Source organism: Anolis carolinensis, chromosome 1 (assembly GCF_035594765.1).
Source record: "Anolis carolinensis isolate JA03-04 chromosome 1, rAnoCar3.1.pri, whole genome shotgun sequence".
In the NCBI taxonomy this organism is placed as follows: domain Eukaryota; kingdom Metazoa; phylum Chordata; class Lepidosauria; order Squamata; family Dactyloidae; genus Anolis; species Anolis carolinensis.
The window spans coordinates 112,430,030-112,451,380 of NC_085841.1; the positions used below are offsets into that span (position 1 = coordinate 112,430,030).

The window sequence follows — 21,351 nt, forward strand, 5'->3', positions numbered from 1 at the left end:
TTTGTTTCTTCTCTCAAGAGAGTTATTTTCAGATGTTGAGATCTGACACCGTAACTGATCAGCCAAAAAAGTAGCTATTCCATACCAACCTTTTGTTTTGGCAGGCCTTTGAGGGCTGATTGCTCTGGGAAAGGCAGCCTTCATGTGCTGTGTTGTTCATATTTTTGATCTCCCTTTTAATGGTTTCTTTTATCTGTTTTTAATTTTATATTATATTTCAATCTTGTGTGTGGTTGTATCTGTCCTGTCTTTGGTGAACTGTTTTGAATCTAAGACTAGGGAAAGGTGGGAAATAAACAAAAACAATATTATGAAATTATTTAATATTATAAGAAAAATGCAGATAATCATAATTTCAGATAAATTTGGTAAAGACAATATTACTGCAGGGAAACAAAATTGTGTTCTGCATACTAGGCATGTGCGATCCATGAAAAAAATGGTTCAATATTCGCTTCAAAAGTAGGGGGCACTGGCACCCTATCCCCCCTCCCTTTCCCCTTCTGTCCCTCCCCTTTTTTCCTTTCCCTTCTGATCCCTTTCCCTCCCTTCAGCTACCCCTCACGGTTTTCTCCATGTTACCTCTCCCTGTTGCTTTTAAACTCTGTATGTCAGCATCACTCAGATAAAACCCAATAAAAATTATCTAAAAAAAACAAAAGTAGGGGGCACTGGCGCTTCATTTCTAAAGTCATTTCCAAATTTTAAAGCAAAAAATTTCAAAACTTTCTGAAACTTCCGAAACTTCGTATGTACCTAGTTAATGGCGGATGTCCATGCGCATAAAGGAAAACATTATCGTCAATGGGGAAAATTGAGGGACCCCTCTCTCCCTCATTTTTGAGCTATCCTAATGAAATTTGCTACAGTTGTAGAACACATTTACCACTGTTAGCTCAACAAATTTCAGAACATTTTCCTTATCCTCTGATTTTTTGGCGAAATTTCATAGCTTTTATAATAAACCATTTTTTAATAATTGCAGAAATCTGTTCCTCGTTTGAAAGTCTTATTTACTGTTTCATTGGGTTGACTTTACTTTGAAAGTCATTGTTCTACTTCAGAAACTTTGTTTTTGTGGCTGAAACTTTGTTAAATTGGTGGAGAGAGACACAACAAACCATAATGTTCTATTTTCTATAGGACGATGTCCCTTGCTGTTTTTATGACAGAACCAATTAGGAAATGACATTTATCAACCAGGAACAGAAATCATAGCATACCATCAAATTACTCTGACAGATGGCCATCAGCCTCTGAATAAGGAAATCTGTTCCTGATTTGAAAGTGCTTGGGTTTTCTGGGGTCGAGAGTGTGTGATTTGCCGAAGATCACCCAGTGGGTTTCCATGGCTGAGTGGGGAATGAAGCCACAATCGTAGGACAACTCTCAAACCACTACACCAGGAGTCCCCAAACTAAGTGCTGTTGGTCAGATGTAGCCCTCCAATGCCATTTACCTGGCCCCTGTCCTAAATCTTAGACCAGGAGTCCCCAAACTATGGCCTGGCCCATGGGCCAGCTGTGGCCCTCCAATGCCATTTACCTGGCTCCTGTCCTAAACTTTAGACCGGGAGTCCCCAAACTACGGCCCAGCCCATGGGCCAGATGTGGCCCTCCAAGGCAATTTACCTGGCCCCTGTCCTAAACTTTTGAATTTGGGTTGACCTAAGTCTGAAACGACTTGAAGGCATACTACAACAACAATCCTAATTTTGGACTATTTCAGCACAGTCTGGCCCCCCAGCAGTCTGAGGGACTTTGAACCAGCCATCCACTTAAAAAGTTTGAGGACCCCTGCACTACACTACACCATGCTGTCCCAACAAGGGGCTCCTGTGAGGCTTAAAACCTCAGTCTTTTGTTTTTTTATGAATGTTCCCATGAGAAAATTTATATAATGTGGGTGAACTACAATTCCCAAAAATCTTGGGTCAACCCTCCCCAAACTCCCCCAGGAATCACAGCTGGCCATATTGGGACTATGTTCCAAGCTTGGTCCAGATGCCACTTTTCTTCTTATCCCAGATTATGTGGCAGTGAAGACTCATATAATCCAGTTTAAATCAGATAATCTGAAATCAGATTCTGGGATACAGGGCAGCAGTGTAGATTGATCATGAGTTTATTCCAATGTTAGACTATGTCTTAGGCAAAAAACCTCAGTCTTGTTTTTTATGAATGCTCCCATGAGAAAATGTATAAGGAACTACAATTCCCAAAAGTCTTGGGTCAACCCTCCCAAAACTCCCTCAGGATTCACAGCTGTGTGCCAAGATCCATCACTTTTCTTCTTATCCCAGATTATATGGCAGTGGGGACACATATAATCCAGTTTAAATCAGATAATCTGGGATAAGATCCTGGGATATAGGCCAGTGTAGATCCAGATCTTGCAAATGAGGAGGAGGAGGAGAAGAAGGAGGAAGAGGAAGAGGAAGAGGAAGAGGAGAATATATGTCCCCACTGCCATATAATCTGGGATACAATCCTGGGATATAGGCCAGTGTAGATCCAGCCTGATTCCTCTTGCAAACAAGGAGGAGGAGGAGAATATATGTCCCTGCTGTCATATAATCTGGGATAAGAAGATGATCTAGGAGTGGGTGTCAATAATAATAATAATAATAATAATAATAATAATAATAATAATATCAGGGTAATTTAAAATAATAGGGGGGAATTGTGGAAAATCCTTAGCAGGGTGATAGTTTGCTTTCCTTGCCCATTGGGTGGAAAGTTCTAGTTTGGGGTTAATTCTGAAGTGCCAAACCACCTCGGAAACCCCTTTGGATCTATTTTGAATAACAAATTTATTACGATAAACAAGGTTTTCTGAAGATTCGCCCATACCTACTACGTACAAGTTGAATAGGTAGGGTATACAGCCCTTCCATACTCCTTTCCCAATCTTGAACCATTCTGTTGTTCCGTGGTCTGTTCTTAGTGTGGCTACTTGGTCTTTATACAGATTTCTCAAGAGACAGACAAGGTGACTTGGTATCTCCATACCATCAAGCACATGCCACAGTTTATTGTGATCAAAGCCTTTAGAATAGCCAATAAAGCAGAAATAGATGTTTTTCTGAAACTCCCTGGCTTCCTCCATTATCCAGCAGATATTGGCAATTTGGTCTCTTGTTCCTCCGCCTTTTCTGAACCTAGCTTGGACATCTGGCAACTCTTGCTCCATGTATTGCTGGAGTCTGCCTTGCAAGATCTTGAGCATTACCTTACTGGCATGTGAAATAAGTGCCACTGTATGAAAGTTTGAGCATTCTTTAGCGTTTCCCTTTTTGGGTATGGGGATATAAATTGGGGATGTTTCCAATTTGATGGCCATTCTTGTGTTTTACATATTTGCTGGCATATAGCATGCATCACCTTGACAGCATCATCTTCCAAGATTTTAAAGAACTCAGCTGGGATCCCGTCGTCTCCTGCTGCCTTGTTGTTAGCAATGCTTTTTAAGGCTAATTCAACCTCACTCCTCAGGATGTCTGGTTCTAATTCACTCATCTCACCGTCAAAGCCATCCTCTATATTATTATCCTTCCTATACAGATCTTCTGTATATTCACGCCACCTTTTCGTGATCTCTTCCGCTTCTGCTAGGTCCTTGTCATCTTTGTTTTTTATCATGCCCATTTTTGCCTGAAATTTGGCTCCAATGTTTCTGATTTTCTGGAAGAGGTCTCTTGTCCTTCCTATTCTATTGTCTTCTTCCACTTCCATGCATTGCTTGTTAAAAAATAGTTTCTTGTCTCTTCTGGCTAATTTCTGGAATTGTCCATTTAATTGGGCATATCTCCCCCTATTGCTGTTTCCTTTTGCCTTCCTTCTTTCTTGGGCTACTTCCAGTGTCTCAGCAGACAACCATCTTGCCTTCTTGGTTTTCTTTTTCTTTGGGACGTACTTTGTTGCCGCCTCCTGAACAATGTTGTGAACTTCTGTCGATAGTTCTCTTGGGACTCTATTTATCAATTCTCGTCCCTGAAATCTATTCTTCACCTCCACTGCATAATCACTAGGAATATTTGTGAATTCTCAACTCATTTTTTAAAAAAGTATCCTAAGACTGTGGGTACATCTGCAGTGTAGAAATAACACTGTTTGGCACCACTTTAATTACTATGGCTCAATGCTACATAATCCTGGTAGTTTGATGAGGTATCAGTGCTCTTTGACAGAGAAGGATAAGTGTAAAATGACAAGTCCCAGGATTCCATAGTGTTGAGCCATGGCAATTAAAATGGTATCAAGCAGAATTAGTCCTGCAGTGTAGATGCACCTTGTGCCTTTCATTTGCTTTAGATTCAGTAGGATGTTTCCATTTTTTATCAGTGTTGCAGCTCTGCAGCAGTCACAACAGTCAGGGCTGATAGAATCCCTGATGACTTAGAGTCAGACTGGATTGTGGTCTTTCCTGGGATTCCTTCTGATGCAGGCCAAGAAAGTGAAACGGTGTCAGATAGAGATGCAGGCACAGATGCAAGATCTGATAATATAATTGCTTCTGAACCTCAAGGCCAGGCACAGGAGTTGAAATCATCCTCTCGAGATCTAGTGAAGACAAATTGATGATAAACTCTCATGGGAAAGCACCTGGTGATACTGTCTTCAGCAAGGTTTGCAGATTAGAGCAGATAGCCAGCTTCGTAGATCAACATGGCTTCGTGTGAAGCAGAAATTTCAGTTCAGGCAACATGGCTTTCAAGTACGGCTAGGCCTGGGTTCTCTAGTTCCTGTTTCAAGTCTTGGTTTTGGGATTCAAGCATTCTGGAAATTCTTCATGTTCTTGTTTTGTATTCTTGTTCAAGTTTTGCTTATGGGTTTAAGCTGCCTTTGTATTTTGGGACTATCTTTGGATTGTATTGCTTTTGGATTTACCAGAGACAATTAATTACTGACTTTTTGGATTGTACACCTTATTTCTTTATACCTTTTTTACTATATATATTTTGAGTGTTTTTGCAATAAACTGTTTGCCTTTACTTGGGACTTTTACATTGTGCTATAGTCATAGGTGGCTTCAAGTCTGGGGTGTGACAATCAGTCCTAGGAAAATCTTTGCTGATTCAATAGTATAGAGAAAGATTTGATAGCTATAAAGTAGCTGCTTGGATTCTTCAGCTCTGACAAAGCTATTACTTATTGTATAATAACACCAATACATAGCTTAATCTTTGCTTAGCCTACATTGGATGAAGTATATTTCATAATGTCATAGTTTCATGCTTTCAACTGCAACTTTGTAAAGTGGAAAAGTTCATACAATTGGTCCTGACCAGCTTTATGTAATGTCCCATTTCAACAGTAGTGTTGGGGAAAGAGCATTATCCCATGATAGAACATATGTTTTGTGTGCAAAGGAGCTCATGATCAGCCCTGGAGGTCTCTATTCACTTACAAAAATATTTTTCTGCTTTATTTGTTTTGTTTTACTTTACCAAACTATCATAATTCCAAATGATCGTAATCAAGATTTCAGACACATTTCCTTGAGACCTCAAAAAGATGTTTCCTTTGGAAATAGAAAACAGGACTGCTTCCAGTGCTCCTTTCACATTACACAATTATAGCACTTTGCTCTACTTCAGTTGTCCACTCTATGGAATTCTGAGGTATGTCCTTTAGTGAGACACTTTAGTTCTCTGGATGAGAAGTCCAAATACTTTCCCTTAAACTACAAACTCAGGATGTCATAGTATATTGCCAGGGCAGTTAAAGTAGAGTATACTATACCAGCACAGTGTAAAAAGGTCCCAGGTTTGGTGAGAGAAAATGCCAGGTGCCCTAGGATCCCGTGTCTAGTGAAGAGTGTTGGGATTACTGCACATGAGGACAGAGGATGCTGCCTGATGAGGATATAGATTAGCTTATTAAGCTCAGTCTTATCTGCACAGAGTAGCAGTGGTTATCTAAAATCAGGAAGAATTTTCCCAGTTCTGCCTGAAAATGTAAAGGAATTAACCAGTAACACTTTTTTTTCTGGGAAACTAGGTACTTCAGTGGTAAACTGTATTTCTTCCCTGAATGACACAAAGACAAATAGCACAAGACAACATCATGTTATCATCTGATGGGGCTAAGGTTTAGTAGGTCAAAAATAGTTTGTGTCTATGTACAATTGGTCCCAAAGATTCAGAAGGAAGGAAGGGAGGGAGGGAGGGAGGGATTTGGATGATGAATCTGAATTCACAAGACCAATAGAAATTTCACAGCATAGTGAACAAGCATTTGACTTCAAGACTGCAACCTTTGCCATGACCTGAATGACCCTGGGTTCACCCATTGACAACAGATCTTACACACAAGGAAAGGCTGTGCACAATGCCTCAATACTACTGTTATTCAAAGCATATGCAGCCCTTGTTTTAACATTTTCTTTAAACAGTGCCTCTTTTAGACATCGTGCTCAATAAAACACTTGTTCTCTAAAACTCAAAATGAATTAAAGAAAAGAAGGCAAAATAAAAGCCACACTTTTAATAGTACCATTTTATTGGAATTTAAACACCCAAGTGAAAGGGATTTACATAAAAGAATCTGACCTGAATGATATACTCTACATGACTGAAAATTGCTTTTTGGCTCTTCATAAACTTTTGGCTTGACTGGCAGGTACCGTGTAAAAACAATATGTGAGCTCCGCTTTCATTTAAATGTGCACTCTCACATGTCACATTGCATTATGTATTTTCATTCAATATTTTACAACAGCAATAAGCACCTCAAGTGCATTAATATTAGGCTCTTATATGGAATAAACCAATATGTGTCAAAGCAGAATGGCAGCTGTTTAACCCCTTGCTTGCTTTTGCTTGGCGTCTACAAGAAACCCCTCAAGAGGAGTTAAAGCCTAGCACTGAAGACTTATAAGAAAGACTCAGTATTAGAGGCACAGTTTCAGACTCAGTTACAGAGGGCATGTTTCCCAAGCCACTTAATACCAATGGGTTACTTCAGAACTACTGTGACAAATAGGTATATCAATCTTAAATGCCACTAGAAATCAGAAAACTACATGAGAAGAATCCTGAAGCCCTTCAGTCCCTGCCTCTTGGCTGATATCTTTCACATTACTGGTCATTACTTTACTTGCAACTCAGCAAAATTCTCCAATACAGTAAAAGGAACCAGCAGAAATAATAAGAAAGACCTTGTTACTAAAATGGAATGACTGATGTCAACATCAGTCACAAAACTGTATCAATGATATAAAGTCACAAAAGAGAAAATGGAATCAGTTTAAGTAGTGCAGTCCTATGTATCTAGACTCCAAGGTAAGCTCCACCTACATCATTGAGACTTACTTCCATATAACTGTGTGTGGCATTGTGGCCTAAATGTATCAAGCAACGAGGACTCTATGCTATATAATTAATGCTGTTTGATATCATTTTAACTGTCAGGGTTCAATGATATGGACAAATAGGAGCTGTAGTTTAGTGGAGCACCAGACGTATTGTGCAGAGAAGGCTAAAAACCATGCAAATCTACAATTCCCATGAATAATAATAATAATAATAATAATAATAATAATAATAATAATGCTATTTCTTACCTGCCTCTCCTCATAGTATTGAGCCATGACAATTAAATGGCAGTATGAAACTGCATTAATTCTACAATGTAAATGTACCCTAGATCTGACGATGTTGTTTATCACTGGAGTTCTAGAATGATGGCTCCCAACTTTATGGCTCTCCTTTGGGGAGATAAAGCCAGGTATAAATTAATATAACCACTGATCTAGGGTTTTATCTATGGTATTTCTTTCACCCTTGGAGAAGCATATTCAAATTTATTTAGAAAAAAGTAACAAAGATTATCTTTTCTAAAATTCTCAGTGATGTTGTGCTATGTTATCCGATTCATTACTGTAGGGTCAGTCTGAATCAAAAACTAGTCCATTAGTATATGCAATCTGCATATTCATCAAATATACGGTGAGATTTTCCAGGGCTTACTTTCTCTGTATTTATTGGGCATAACTATGGATATAGATATCCTATGCATTTTTGGACTTTTATCCCTATTTTCAATAAGTGAGACTCCAGACTTACCAAACATGTCATTTTAGTCAGTAAAAAGAAGAAAAAATCTACTTTGCAAAACTACTATTTAAAGCAGACAAACGAGAAGTTCCATTTAACAGCTGTCATTTATAGAAAACTGTTTTGAAAAGAGTTCTGAAAAGATGTCATCAGTAGAAGCATTACATTAAAAGAGAAAGATGAACACAATGTTCAGTTAGCTTGTAACATTCAGATGTTTCGGCAACTGAAAAGTATAAATACAGCTTGATCCACTTTAAATAGCATGGCTCAATGCTATGGAAATGTGGGAATTGTAATGTTACTAGCGTACTGTCCATACACAACATGGCAGGGTTTTCTGGTGTGATCCCATCTGAACCAAGCCAACCTTTCACTGACCACAATACCAAGTTTCCTTTGCTGTTCAGTCATAGCTCATTCAGTCTCTTTCAGGGCACATCTCACAAAAATATGTGATTCCCCAGATGTTGCTGATCTTGACTTACCACATTCCTCATCATTGGCTATGGTAGCTGAGCTGCTGAGACTTTCAGTCCAATATCATCTGGGGAGCCACATAATTCCCACTCTCAGTATATATGCTGGGATTTTCCTCCTTAGCATAAACATTTTGATTGCTCTTTTCTGTTTAGCCAAGTAGAGGAGAGAATTCTGCATGAGCTAGACATGTATAAGAGCCTACACTGAGTTTTGTTTCATTCTGTTTCAGTAAATCAGAACTGTTTTGTTGTTCAAATACAACATGCAATAACAAATACTTGTTGCTTCAATATGAAACAGATAGTTTTTTAAAAAGCTTAGCACTTGATTTTAACTAAATATTAGGCATTATATCTAACAACTTTTTCAACATTGTATTTTTTAAAAATATATACATTGTAATTCACTAAAATAAAATATTTTTAAAACCCTTCAGGAAATGAATGTATTATACATTTACATTACAATTCACCACATGTTTTGAATCCACAGTAGGCACCAGCCTGACATTGATGTAAAACCTCTGAGAATGCTTTTCGCACACTAAGCAGAAATTTGCATGATGGCAAGCTCTTTCTCCATTATGGCTGGTATTAAGAGACTGTATCCATCTACTTGACAATTTTGTTGCTTCCCCCTTGTTCTTCTTTCTCTGAGCTCCGAGGAACTTTGCAGAGCGATGATCCTTCATTTCACTGTCTTCTACAGCTGATGATTTAGTTTGACATCAAAACTGTTTAGGGGGCAGGAGATTATTGTGATGTAAAATAATTCAAAGTACCACAATTAAGCTTTCTCAAACTAGTGGCTACACTGCTAGCATTTTTCTCCCCTTACAGTGGATCAAAGCTCACCTATGAACATGTGTTTTAAATTACATAAACATATATTTTTATGATGTTGCACCAATGCTAGGGCAGTCTGGGGTACAGAGTTTCTCAGCAAAATGAAGTCTGGCTTGTCTGTGTTATGTTTTTCTATTATGTATATTTGAGAAAGGGGGCAGGAGAGACAAAGGGCAATGCTTTTGTCAAAATGATGAATTGTGCACATTGTCAGAGAATTCAGTACTAAAGTGAATCATTACTTATAACCTTTAGCAGGCTAAAATGAATCCACACATGCTCACATATCTGGGGAAGTGTTGATACAGAAAACAGTAAGCTCCAAATATATGCTAGATTTAGTAACTTCATCCTGTTCAACAACTCACTCTATTGAAGGATTTAGAAATAAATGTTTCTGGGTGAATGGATTGGAGAGTGCAAAGGAGAGTGTTAGTATATGGCAGCAATTTCTAGAGTGGATTGATGCAGTTTAGTGCTAAACATATATGTATAGGATTGCACTATCACTGTTTTACATATGAGTAAAGGATATGAATAGCAAAACAGTTTTTGTCCCTTTCCATTTTTCGTGGACTGTTAACAAACATTATTGCTACTATCACTCTTCCTCATTTTTATCTTGAAAAGTTGTGTACCTGCTAACACCACTTTGAGAGACTTGACTTGGACCTAGGATTTCCAAATGCTGTCCTGCTAAAGGAACTGAGTTGACCAGATATTTAACTTTCTCAGCCATATCATGATGGCACAGGACATCTATCCATACCTTTAATTTCAATAATTAGTTATTTGAATTTAATTCCAAATAAACTAAATGCAGGAAACATGGCTCCTCCACAACCACCTTCTTTTCTTCCATGCTTTCTTATCATTCCAGACATTCTGTGAAGTAGATCAGAACAAGAGAATAATTAACCCAATTTTGCCCACTAACCGTCATAGATTTCCCACTCACAGTTCTAGAATATTAACCACCAGTCCTCCATTAAATGTGACACCTTAATAAGATGATCTTATCATTCAGCAGTAATTTGGTTTAGATTGGTTTGTGAATACAAACAAAACTACAGTTAGATGGATCTGTAATTGGCTAAGCAAACAAATCCAAAGGGTGCTCACTAATGCGTCTTCTTCATCCTGGAAAAAAGTGACAAGTGGAGTGCCATAAGCAGGAGTGTGTGTGTGTGTGTGTGTGTGCCTGGGCCCCGTTCTGTTCAACATCTTTATTAATGACTTAGACGAAGGGTTAGCAGGTATGATCATCAAGTTTGCAGACGATACCAAATTGGGAGGGATAGCTAACACTCCAGAAGAAAGGAGCAGAATTCAAAATGATCTTAACAGACTAGAGAGATGGGCTGAAACTAACAAAATGAAGTTCAACAGGGACAAATGCAAGATACTCCACTTAGGCAGAAAAAAATGGATTGCAAAGATACAGAATGGGGGACGCCTGGGTCGACAGCAGTATGTGTGAAAAAGACCTTGGAGTCCTCATGGACAACAAGTTAAACATGAGTCAACAATGTGATGCGGCTGCTAAGAAAGCCAATGGGATTTTGGCCTGCATCAATAGGAGTATAGCATCTAGATCCAGGGAAGTCATGCTACCCCTCTATTCTGCCTTGGTCAGACCACACCTGGAATACTGTGTCCAGTTCTGGGCACCACAATTGAAGGGAGATGTTGACAAGCTGGAAGGTGTCCAGAGGAGGGGAACTAAAATGATCAAGGGTCTAGGGAACAAGCCCTATGAGGAGCAGCTTAAAGAGCTGGGCATGTTTAGCCTGCAGAAGAGAAGGCTGAGAGGAGGCATGATAGCCATGTATAAATATGTGAGGGGGAGGCATAGGGAGGAGGGAGCAAGCTTGTTTTTTGCTGCCCTGGAGACTAGGATGCGGAACAATGGCTTCAAACTGTGTTAGGCGATCCCTCATAGTTCGAGGATGATGGTCCTCCATTTCTTGGAAGACGCCTGTGCGTGATTTTTTTACTGTGTGGAGGTCGGTGCACGGATGGTCAACACACAGTCTTCACAGATTGAGGTCCCAACAGTGGTGTGATTAACACAACGAGAGTGGCTTCTCAGTCTGTTGCAGCCTTCTTCCGCCTTCACAGCAGTTGTAACATGTACCATGTTATCCTCCGCCTGCTCCGCCGTTGAGGTCTTTGGGTCTTCGGATTGTTCTTGGTCTGGATCCTCCCCTGTGGCCACTCCTGGGAGTGTGTGACTCCCATGGTTGTGCCCTCAGGTTCATTGGAACATGCAAGCCCCCTCACCACGTCAAGGTGACAATCCATTGAGGAGCCCCGGTGGCAAAGTGCGTTAAAGCACTGAGCTGGAGACCAAAAGGTCCCAGATTCAAATCCCGGGAGCGGCGTGAGCGCCCGCTGTTGCTCCAGCTGTTGCTCCAGCTCCTGTCAACCTAGCAGTTCGAAAACATGCCAATGTGAGTAGATCAATAGGTACCACTCCTGCGGGAAGGTAATGGCACTCCATGCAGTCATGCTGGCCACATAACCTTGGAGGTGTCTACGGACATGCCGGCTCTTCGGCTTAGAAATAGAAATGAGCACCAACCCCCAGAGTCAGTCACGACTGGACTTTACGTCGGGGAAACCTTTACCTTCAAACTGTAGGAACATCAGGAAGAACTTCCTCACTGTGAGACCTGTCCGACACTGGAACTCTCTCGCCCAGACTGTGGTGGAGGCTTCTTCTTTGGAGGCTTTTAAGAAGAGGCTGGATGGCCATCTGTTGGGGGTGCTTTGAATGTGATTTCCTGCTTCTTGGCAGGGGGTTGGACTGGATCGTCCATGAAGTCTCTTCCAACTATATTATTCTATGATTCTATGAATAAAGAATCAGCATCCACAGAAAAGAGAACAGCAATATTTCTCCCCTCCTGCATCTTATATTTCTTAATTCTCTTCACATACACCCAGCTTTTCTCTACAAAATCATATTCAAAGCCTGATAGTATTAAAGTGGTTGCATTCTGCACATTGCCTTGTGTTTGTTATTCGCTCCACTAGTTCCCAAGCGCAGGTCTGTTTGACATTTTTAGCAGCTTGTTTGGCTATTGAACGTAATTTTCATTTGCCCTTCATCACACATTGAACACAAGACTGGCAGCAATGTTCACAACCTAAAACTCATGCTCTTTGAGGGCATGGTTCAATGGAATTTAAATCTTTGTCAAACAAGCACCATTCACTAGGCAAAATCTTCGCAGCACATGAAGGCCAGAAGATACAGTTAAATTATCAACAACTTTGTATAGTTTTGTGTTTGCACTTTCAGGTTCATAGCACATAAAGAATACTGACCTAACTTAATGTGGTGAAAAATAAGAATACAGTGTGAGAGAAAATAGTTATATATAAGAACTTGCTTTATGTTCAGCAACAACATTGCTTCAGTTGGTCCATTATTTTGCATTTGACAGTAACTCCATAGGTCCCCAGACAGATTCCTTTCACTAATCTTGATATTTGAATTTCTTTCACCATCTGTAACCATAATCACACATGTTTTCATTCTCATTGAGGAAGAATGTTTCAACATATCAAGAAACTCCACTGAAAATGTTGTCAAACCCATGACAGTTTTGGACCTGCTTGAAAGTGGAAAGACCAGTTTTTTCCCATTTTTGACAGAAAATGCTGTATTGTGTAGATAATATATTTTATGCAAAATCTCTCTTTTGTGCACACAGAAGGAAAGACACATTGCATAATGTTTGTTGTGCACAAAACCTTGAGAAAACTTTTGCAAAAGTAATAAAAATGAGCAAAACAAAACAAAAACTCACAATCAAAAATCTGCAAATGTTTAGTAATCTTGCAAGAAATTTCTTGCAATGTAATTTTTAATGGATAAGCATAAAATAGGCCATCATACATCCTTAATTACTAGTAGGAATAGGTGAGGATTTCATGCCTCTTCCTTTTTGTTAAGAATTTCCCTAAATTCACTTTTTTAGTCTTTAGGATAGTAAGACCTTAAGATTTAACAAATCAAATTAAATTTGAAAGTAAACAAACCTGACAAATCTAGTCACAAAGTATAGGTTTGAAATACATTGAGCCATATTTGTGCTGAATTAGTTACTATCTCTTGTTTATGAGAAACTGCTTACCATGTTCCCCTTCACTGGTGGAAACAGTTGTGCCTCTTGAATTAGATTGGTGTTTATTGTGGCCCCCTTCATTGGTGTCTCTTGAATTTGATTGGTGCAGATGGGGGGAGGGGGTTCATTTCTGATCATTTTTCAAAAATTTATATACAAATTTACAAATTTCTTCATATTTGCGCAATGCTTCTGGGCCCAATTCAAAGTGCAGGCCATCACCTATAAAGCTCAGCACAGCACAGGTCCTGCCTATTTACGTGACTGCATCCCGCCCTTATGAACCCATTTGGGCCTTACGATCAGCTGGGGAGGCCCTTCTCTCGATCCCGCCTCCTTCACAGGTTGGTGGAGATGAGGGAGAGGGCCTTCTCAGTAGTGGCCCTCCGACTCTGGAACGCCCTCCCAAGGGAGATTAGACAACATCCCTCCCTTACAACATTTAGGAGGGAATTGAGGACGTGGCTTTTTAAACAGTCTTTTAACAATGATTAATCAATCTCTGTGATATGGATATACCTTGTTTGAGGTAGCAGCTCATAGAAACAATTGTGTTTTTAATCTAATGTTTTATAATATTTATTGTTAATTTTCTTGCTTATTTGTATTGGATTGTATCTTGTTGTTCTATATTCATTGGTTATGTTATTAATTAGGTTACCCTACTCTGTGTAATTTATTGTATTGTATTTTTTGTATTATTTATGTTGTGAGCTGCCCCGAGTCCCTTCAGGAGATGGGGAGGGATATAAATAAAGATGATGATGATGATGATGATGATGACGACGACGATGACGAAAAGAACACAAAGATAAAAAAGGATAAAAGAGAAAACAAGATTTACAGATTTTTCCCTTCTCTATCTTAAACTATCATTGTGAAAGACAGAAATAAGGTTACTGCCTCAATTCCCTACCAGGCCAGAAATCACTCATATGAGGCGTGGAGGTTGAGGGATGGTGGGTCAGAATGTTGGCTGCTTCCAAAACAACAGGGGAACAGATCCACATTAATCACAATGGCTACTACCTGGTGATTGGGATTGTGGAGCTTCCATATTTCCTAAACAAGAGAAAATATAGGACTGTGAACATAAAGCAGTTCTAAATGTTCAATCCTAGATTACATAACTCTTAAATGGCATAGGGCACATGCACATGGATCAAATGAGCTGATGTGTAGCTGAACCTACTTCATGACATCTGTATTTTCTGAAGCTCCAAAGTTTGCCTGCACTTTGTGGCAGTGTAAATAGTTGGGTTGCTCTCTAGTCAGAAGTGGCCATAGTTGTTCATACAGGGGATGGCACTTACCTTCCCCCATTCATCTGTCCTTAGCAGAGATCACTGGGTATGAAATTGGGGGTGGTCATTGTTCAGCACTTGTAGTGATGCAAGCTGTGGCAAAAAGCAGTCAAATAGGGAGGGAGTGGTTCCTCCTTCCTCCCCCCTCTCCTTCATGTTGCTTTGTTGGTCCAGGTAGTCTCAGAATGGTGCAAGTAAGAGTCACTGCCAGTTTCAGGGTTGGTGACTGCCACCAAGACCAGAACGACAGGGGGAAGGTGATGATGGTGGTCCAGCAGCACCAAATTGGTTCTGGTGTCACTGGGCTGTGCAGACACCATCAATCCCCTGGGCTGGTTAAGTGTGGAACAATGGCTGACCAATGCGGACTTCAACAGCTGTGATCCACAGTAATTCACTCCGGATCAACATCACAATTTCTGGCACGTGTATATGGCTCCCTAGTAAATTCCAGTTGAAAATCATAATTTCTTTCCCTGGAGCCCTTTGAAGATTTTACAAACTGTCAAAATTGGAAAAAGAAGTCAAACCAGAAGCTGTTAGAAATCCATTTCTGTTTTTGAAAAAATGATATTTGGTTCAATGCTGCAATGGGTGATATGATCCCAATGGGTTGAATGGTCACTCCAATATTTCTAGAAAAGATGAGTCACATTTTTTTCCAGAAAAGATATGGGTCTTTAAAAAAATCTTGTGAGGCACACATAGACCCAGTACTATAATTTGTACTGCATTTGGTTAAACTAAAGTAGATTCATTTCAATGATAGGATGTGTTTGAGGAAAATCCAAAAGAATGATTCAATCTGTATAGGAGGAAGTGGCCATTAATATTTTCTTCCCAGAAAATGTTTAGAGCTTTAAATGGGATACTTTGTCTTAAAATAAGTGCTTTGAAATGGCCTCAGAAACAAATTAGAAGCTAATATGAAGAAGTTTAGATATCTGAGTCATGTGCTGCATAGTGTTTGCATGTCCATAAATCGCCTTCAAGTCAGGCTATAGTAACCCCATGGATTTCCAGAATTTCCTTAGACAAGGAATACTCAGAGGTTGCTTTGCCAGTTCTTTCCTTTGAAATACAGACTACAACATCTGGCATTCATTGGTGGTCTTCAATCTAAGAGCTGTACCTGCTTACTTTCCGAGATCATTTAGGATCTGGTGCATTTAGGGTATATGAGAACTGACTAGAATGTTGGACCATGCCACCATAAAGACACATTATAGTGATGTATCTAAATATTTGATGCCCTAGTCCAACTTTTTGAAGTGATTTATGCGGACCCAATTCTTATAATATGGATTCAGGTAAGGTAAAGGTAGGTAAAAGTTTCCCCTGACGTTACGTCCAGTCATGTCTGACTCTGGGGGTTGGTGCTCATCTCCATTTCTAAGCCGAAGAGCTTAGACATAGACACTTCCAAGGTCATGTGGCCAGAATGACTGCATAGAGCGCTGTTACCTTCCCACCAGAGCGGTACCTATTGATCTACTCGCATTGGCATGTTTTCGAACTGCTAGATTGGCAGAAGCTGGAGCTAACAGCAGGTGCTCACTCCGCTCCTGGGATTTGAACCTGCAACATTTTGGTCTGCAAGTTCAGCAGCTCAGTGCTTTAACACACTTCACCACCGAGGCTCCTAATATGGATACAACCCTATCAAAATTAGACCACGCCACTTGGGTTTAAAGCATCTGTACAACTAGCCAACATAATTTCTATTTTTCCTGGATAAAATTCAGTTTGATGATTCAAACCTAGTACATCTATGGTTCAGTACTTCCACCTCTATGATATCTGAGATAAAAGACAAGTAAAATTGGGTACCACTTACTGAATGATGGCACTGTTTTAAATCCCTAGACATCTCCCAACACAGAGGTAGGAAAAGATCAGTAGAGTCCAGCCGCCCAAAGCCACATGAAAGGGTTTCAATTAGATTTCCAGAATGGCTAAATCCTCATGGAACAGTCTCACACTGGCAATGTGCTCCCCTCTCCCCACAAAGGATAGTAAAATAAACAGTACTGGGATGGACTGGGAATTGAAAACAGGAGTGAAATGTTTCTTTAATTTTGCTCAGTGTTGTCTCGTACTGTTTATTTTGCTATCTTTTTTGGAGAGCACATTGCACTTCATTCCTCTTCTCTGTTTTTCAGTTCAGGTTGTCCTTTCAAGTGAACTAGGTTATCCAAACCATATTCCAAACTAGATGGGAAGTAGGATTTTTTTATTGTTTCCATAAATTTAATCTAATTGCCAGTCCCAAATAAAGTAGAACTATTTAAAAAATAGTTAATATTGAACCAACACTAATGTAAATCACATTCATTCAATGAGACCATTATACTTGTAGCTCACAGTAAGATTTAGTCCTGTCTCCATTGTCAAATATTGTTTAATACTGACTGCTACATGTCTAGTGCTTTTGAATATTGACTTCTACAACTCGGTATATTGTCAAATGCTACAGGTGAATCTCCTGTATTAATCAGGGATTCATATATCAAGGGAACATATATGCCATCTTTATGAGCAGAGAATTTTTAAAGACAACTTCTTTTCAGCTCAACGTGAATATGCATCCATTTTGCTATCCTGTGGGAAATATGTGTGAAGCACTTAGCAAATGGCACATTTTGAAAGAAAAATCAGAAAGAGAAAAAAGGCAAAAAAAGAGTTTAGGCAGGAAAAAAAATCAAAACTGTAATCTGATTTTTAAATGTACCTTGTACGTACTTTTTTTTTTTAAAAAAAAGAATGTAATGTAACCTGTTATTTAAAGAATTACAAGCACGTTATTAACACTTTCCTTTTTATCATTACTATTTTTACTTTAAAAAACACTTAAAATACAAAAATGACCAAAAAAATCCAGTAGCATCATGTTAAGAATAAAAAAGAACTAAAGATGCTTCCAGTTGTACAGTACCCTGATGATAATAATAATAATAATAATAATAATAATAATAATAATAATAATAATAAAACTTTATTTATATACCGCCCTATCTCCCGGATGGGACTCAGGGCGGTTTACAGTCATAAAAACAACAAACATTACATAACAACATAATACACATTATTAAACAAAGTAAAATAATACAAATATGACAATAAATCACACTTACATGACCAGATCAAGGGGACGGGAACCATAAACCCAATATATTAAAATGTATCATTTTAGGCTAGGGAAATCTTGTGCAATATATTCAGGCTCAGAAATCGGCGGTAGTCCAATATAATTACTCAAAAACCTGCCGACACCACCAGGTCTTCAGTTCCTTACGGAAATTGGATAATGTAGGGGATTGCCTGATCTCTTTTGGCAGTGCATTCCAGAGCCGGGGGGCCACTGCCGAGAAGGCTCATTCCCTCGTCCCCACCAGCCGCACTTGAGACAGTGGTGGGAGCGTGAGGAGAGCCTCCCCGGAAGATCTCAAGGTCTGCACTGGCTCATAGGAGGAGATGCGATCACGGAGATAGGTAGGGCCTGAGCCGTAAAGGGCTTTATAGGTCAAAACCTGCACCTTGAATTGGGCCCGGCAGTTTATCGGCAGCCAGTGGAGCTGCTTTAATACGGGCATTGTGTGCTCCCTATAGCCAGCTCCCATTAGAAATCTGGCTGCCGATCTTTGAACCAGTTGGAGTTTCCGGGCCGTCTTCAGGGGCAGCCCGACGTAGAGAGCATTGCAGTAATCCAGTCTGGATGTAACTAAGGCATGGACCACCGTGGCCAGGTCAGACTTCTCGAGGTATGGTCACAGCTGGCGCACAAGTTTTAAATGTGCAAAGGCCCTCCCGGCCACCGCCAACACCTGGGCATCAAGCGTCAGAGATGAATCCAGGAGGACCCCCAGACTGCGGACCTGCACCTTCAGGGGGAGTGCAACCCCGTCGAGCACAGGTTGCCACCCAATACCCCGATTGGTCCCACGACTGACCAGGAGGGCCTCTGTCTTGTCTGGATTAAGCTTCAACTTGTTAGCCCTCATCCAGTTCGACACAGCTGCCAGGCACCGGTTTAGGGTCTGAGCGGCTTCCTTGGAGTTTGGTGGAAAAGAGTAGTAGAGTTGGGTGTCATCTGCGTAGAGATGGCACCGAACTCCAAAACCCTGGATGACCTCTCCCAGCGGTTTCATGTAGATGTTGAAAAGCATGGGGGAGAGAATGGAACCTTGCAGGACCCCACAGGTCAAAGGCCAGGAGCTTCACCATCTGGGAACAACCCTCCAGGAAGGAGCGGAGCCACTGCAAAGCAATGCCCCCAAGACCCATTCCTGAGAGCTGCCCCAGAAGGATACCATGGTCGATGGTATCGAAAGCCGCTGAGATGTCCAGGATAACCAGAAGGGATGCACTCCCCCTATCTAGTTCTCTGCGGAGGTCATCCACCAAGGCGACCAAAGCTGTTTCAGTCCCATGACCAGGCCTGAAGCCAGACTGTGACGAATCCAGATAATTGGTCTCAACCAAGAATTCCTGGAGCTGAGAAGCAACCACCCTCTCCAGGACCTTGCCCAAAAATGGGAGGTTGGAGATTGGCCAGTAGTTGTTCAATAATAATGAATCTAAAGTCGCCTTCTTTAAAATGGGCCTCACAATTGCCTTTTTAAGGCAAGATGGAACATGCCCTTGCTGCAAAGAGGCATTGATGATACCCGTAAACCAATCAGCCAGCCCCCCACCGGCAAGTTTGATAAGCCAAGATGGGCAAGGATCTAGGATGCAAGTGGTTGCCCTCACCGCTCCAAGAACCTTGTCAACGTCATCAGGCTGAACAAGTTGAAATGAATCCAATAAAATCTGACAGACAGGTGCCTCGTTTACATCCCCTGGTTCTGCACTAATGTCAGCGTCCAAGTCGGAGCGAATTATCCTCAGAGCAGTGCAATATAGGCAATGTTATTGCCTCAAACATCTTATTTTCAAAGTGGAATCTTTCTGTAATAAATCATTTTTCTTAAGAAAATATCTTCTTCTTGAAAAATTTATATTTTGTAACTTCTAACATGAACAAACCTGAGGCAGGCTGGTGTTGTGATATAAGATGTACAGCTTTATCACTAGAATGCCGCAAATGATCCCTTAGAAATACACAAACACAAATACAAAAACAAATAAAAAATATAGAACCTACAACAGAGAAGAGCTTTTTTGGAAAAAAATATGAAGGAGATGAAGAAATGACTCAGGAAATAAAAAAGAAAATGGTGGACTATCAAGTAGATTTTCATAGAATTATAGAATCATAGAATCATAGAATAGTAGAGTTGGAAGAGACCTCATGGGCCATCTAGTCCAACCCCCCTGATGTTCAGGTGGAATCTCCTTTCCTGTAGTTTGAAGCCATTGTTCCGTGTCCTAGTCTGCAGGGCAGCAGAAAATAAGCTTGCTCCCTCCTCCCTATGACTTCCCCTCACGTATTTGTACATGGCTATCATGTCTCCTCTCAGCCTTCTCTTCTGCAGGCTAAACATGCCCAGCTCTTTAAGCCTCTCCTCATAGGGCTTGTTCTCCAGACTGTCACGACCCAGGCTGCAGAGCACCAATAACCATACACAGAGGCCAGAATCTATCTAATATCTTTATTGTAGGAATATATAAAGTTAATAAAAACAAGTGTAGAAAATAGTCCAGAATTAGACCTTTCAGGAAAGGTCAGAATTAGTCCAAAAAAGCAATGTCCAATAAGAAATATTAAGGTCCAAAGTTGTAATCCAATAACCGAAACACTCACTTTGCCAAGCAAAGTGAGGGGAGATGACAAGGTCCTTTAGTCCATGAAACTTGAGCGAGGCTAGGAAATAACTTGATACTTGAAACAAGGCTTGAACGTGGAACAAGGTAACTAAGAACAAGAACAAGGTCCGTGGAATAACTTGATAAATCCGTGGAACAAGGCAAGGATTGATCCTGGGAAACAAGGCAAAGTCCGTAGATAAACAAAGGCTGGGAAGCGAGGCGAAGGCTGGATAGCAAGGCAAGGCTTGAGCAGGAGCGAGGCTTGAACCGGAGCGCGCTGTCCAGACACAACTCGCTCCGTAGGCTGACGAATTGACTCCGCGAAGTTACTACGCGGGTAAAACACCTAAATAGAGTCTAGCTTCCCGCCGAAGCAGTTCTCTGGGAATCAGAACCGAAAGCTAACTCTGAGACCAGATGTGAGACTCCCCAAAGATTCTCACGAGAAGCAGTCTTAATTGGCCACATTCTTAGCTGCAATCCTCGCACTCCTGCGCGAAGCTGAATCTAAACTTCTCTGTTGTTTACAAAACTCCCGGCGCAAGAATACGGGAGAAGTAGGCTCTGGGCTTGTTTGACATACTTCTGGGAGACAACTTTCTTGCAGGTGCAAGGTTCCCAGATCTGCCTGGGAAAGATCTGGCTGAGAGGAATCCAGTTCAGACTGGGAAGGTAAAAAACCCAAGTTTTCATCTTCATCAGGAATTACAATGTCCTGAGCAGGACTACAAGGCCCATGAGTCATCACACTATCCCCCTCCTCAAGGCCCCTC

General features: G+C 40.5%; 1 long non-coding RNA gene across 1 annotated transcript; it reads right to left on the bottom strand.

Annotated features, from left to right (window-relative positions):
• Positions 1–6,509: 6,509 nt before the first annotated feature.
• On the bottom strand, positions 6,510–16,297 carry LOC134298963 (uncharacterized). The gene is made up of 2 exons (XR_010006098.1): positions 10,157–16,297; positions 6,510–9,275 (listed from the first exon to the last, which is right to left on the bottom strand). It is a non-coding gene; the product is annotated as an uncharacterized LOC134298963 (long non-coding RNA).
• Positions 16,298–21,351: the final 5,054 nt, after the last annotated feature.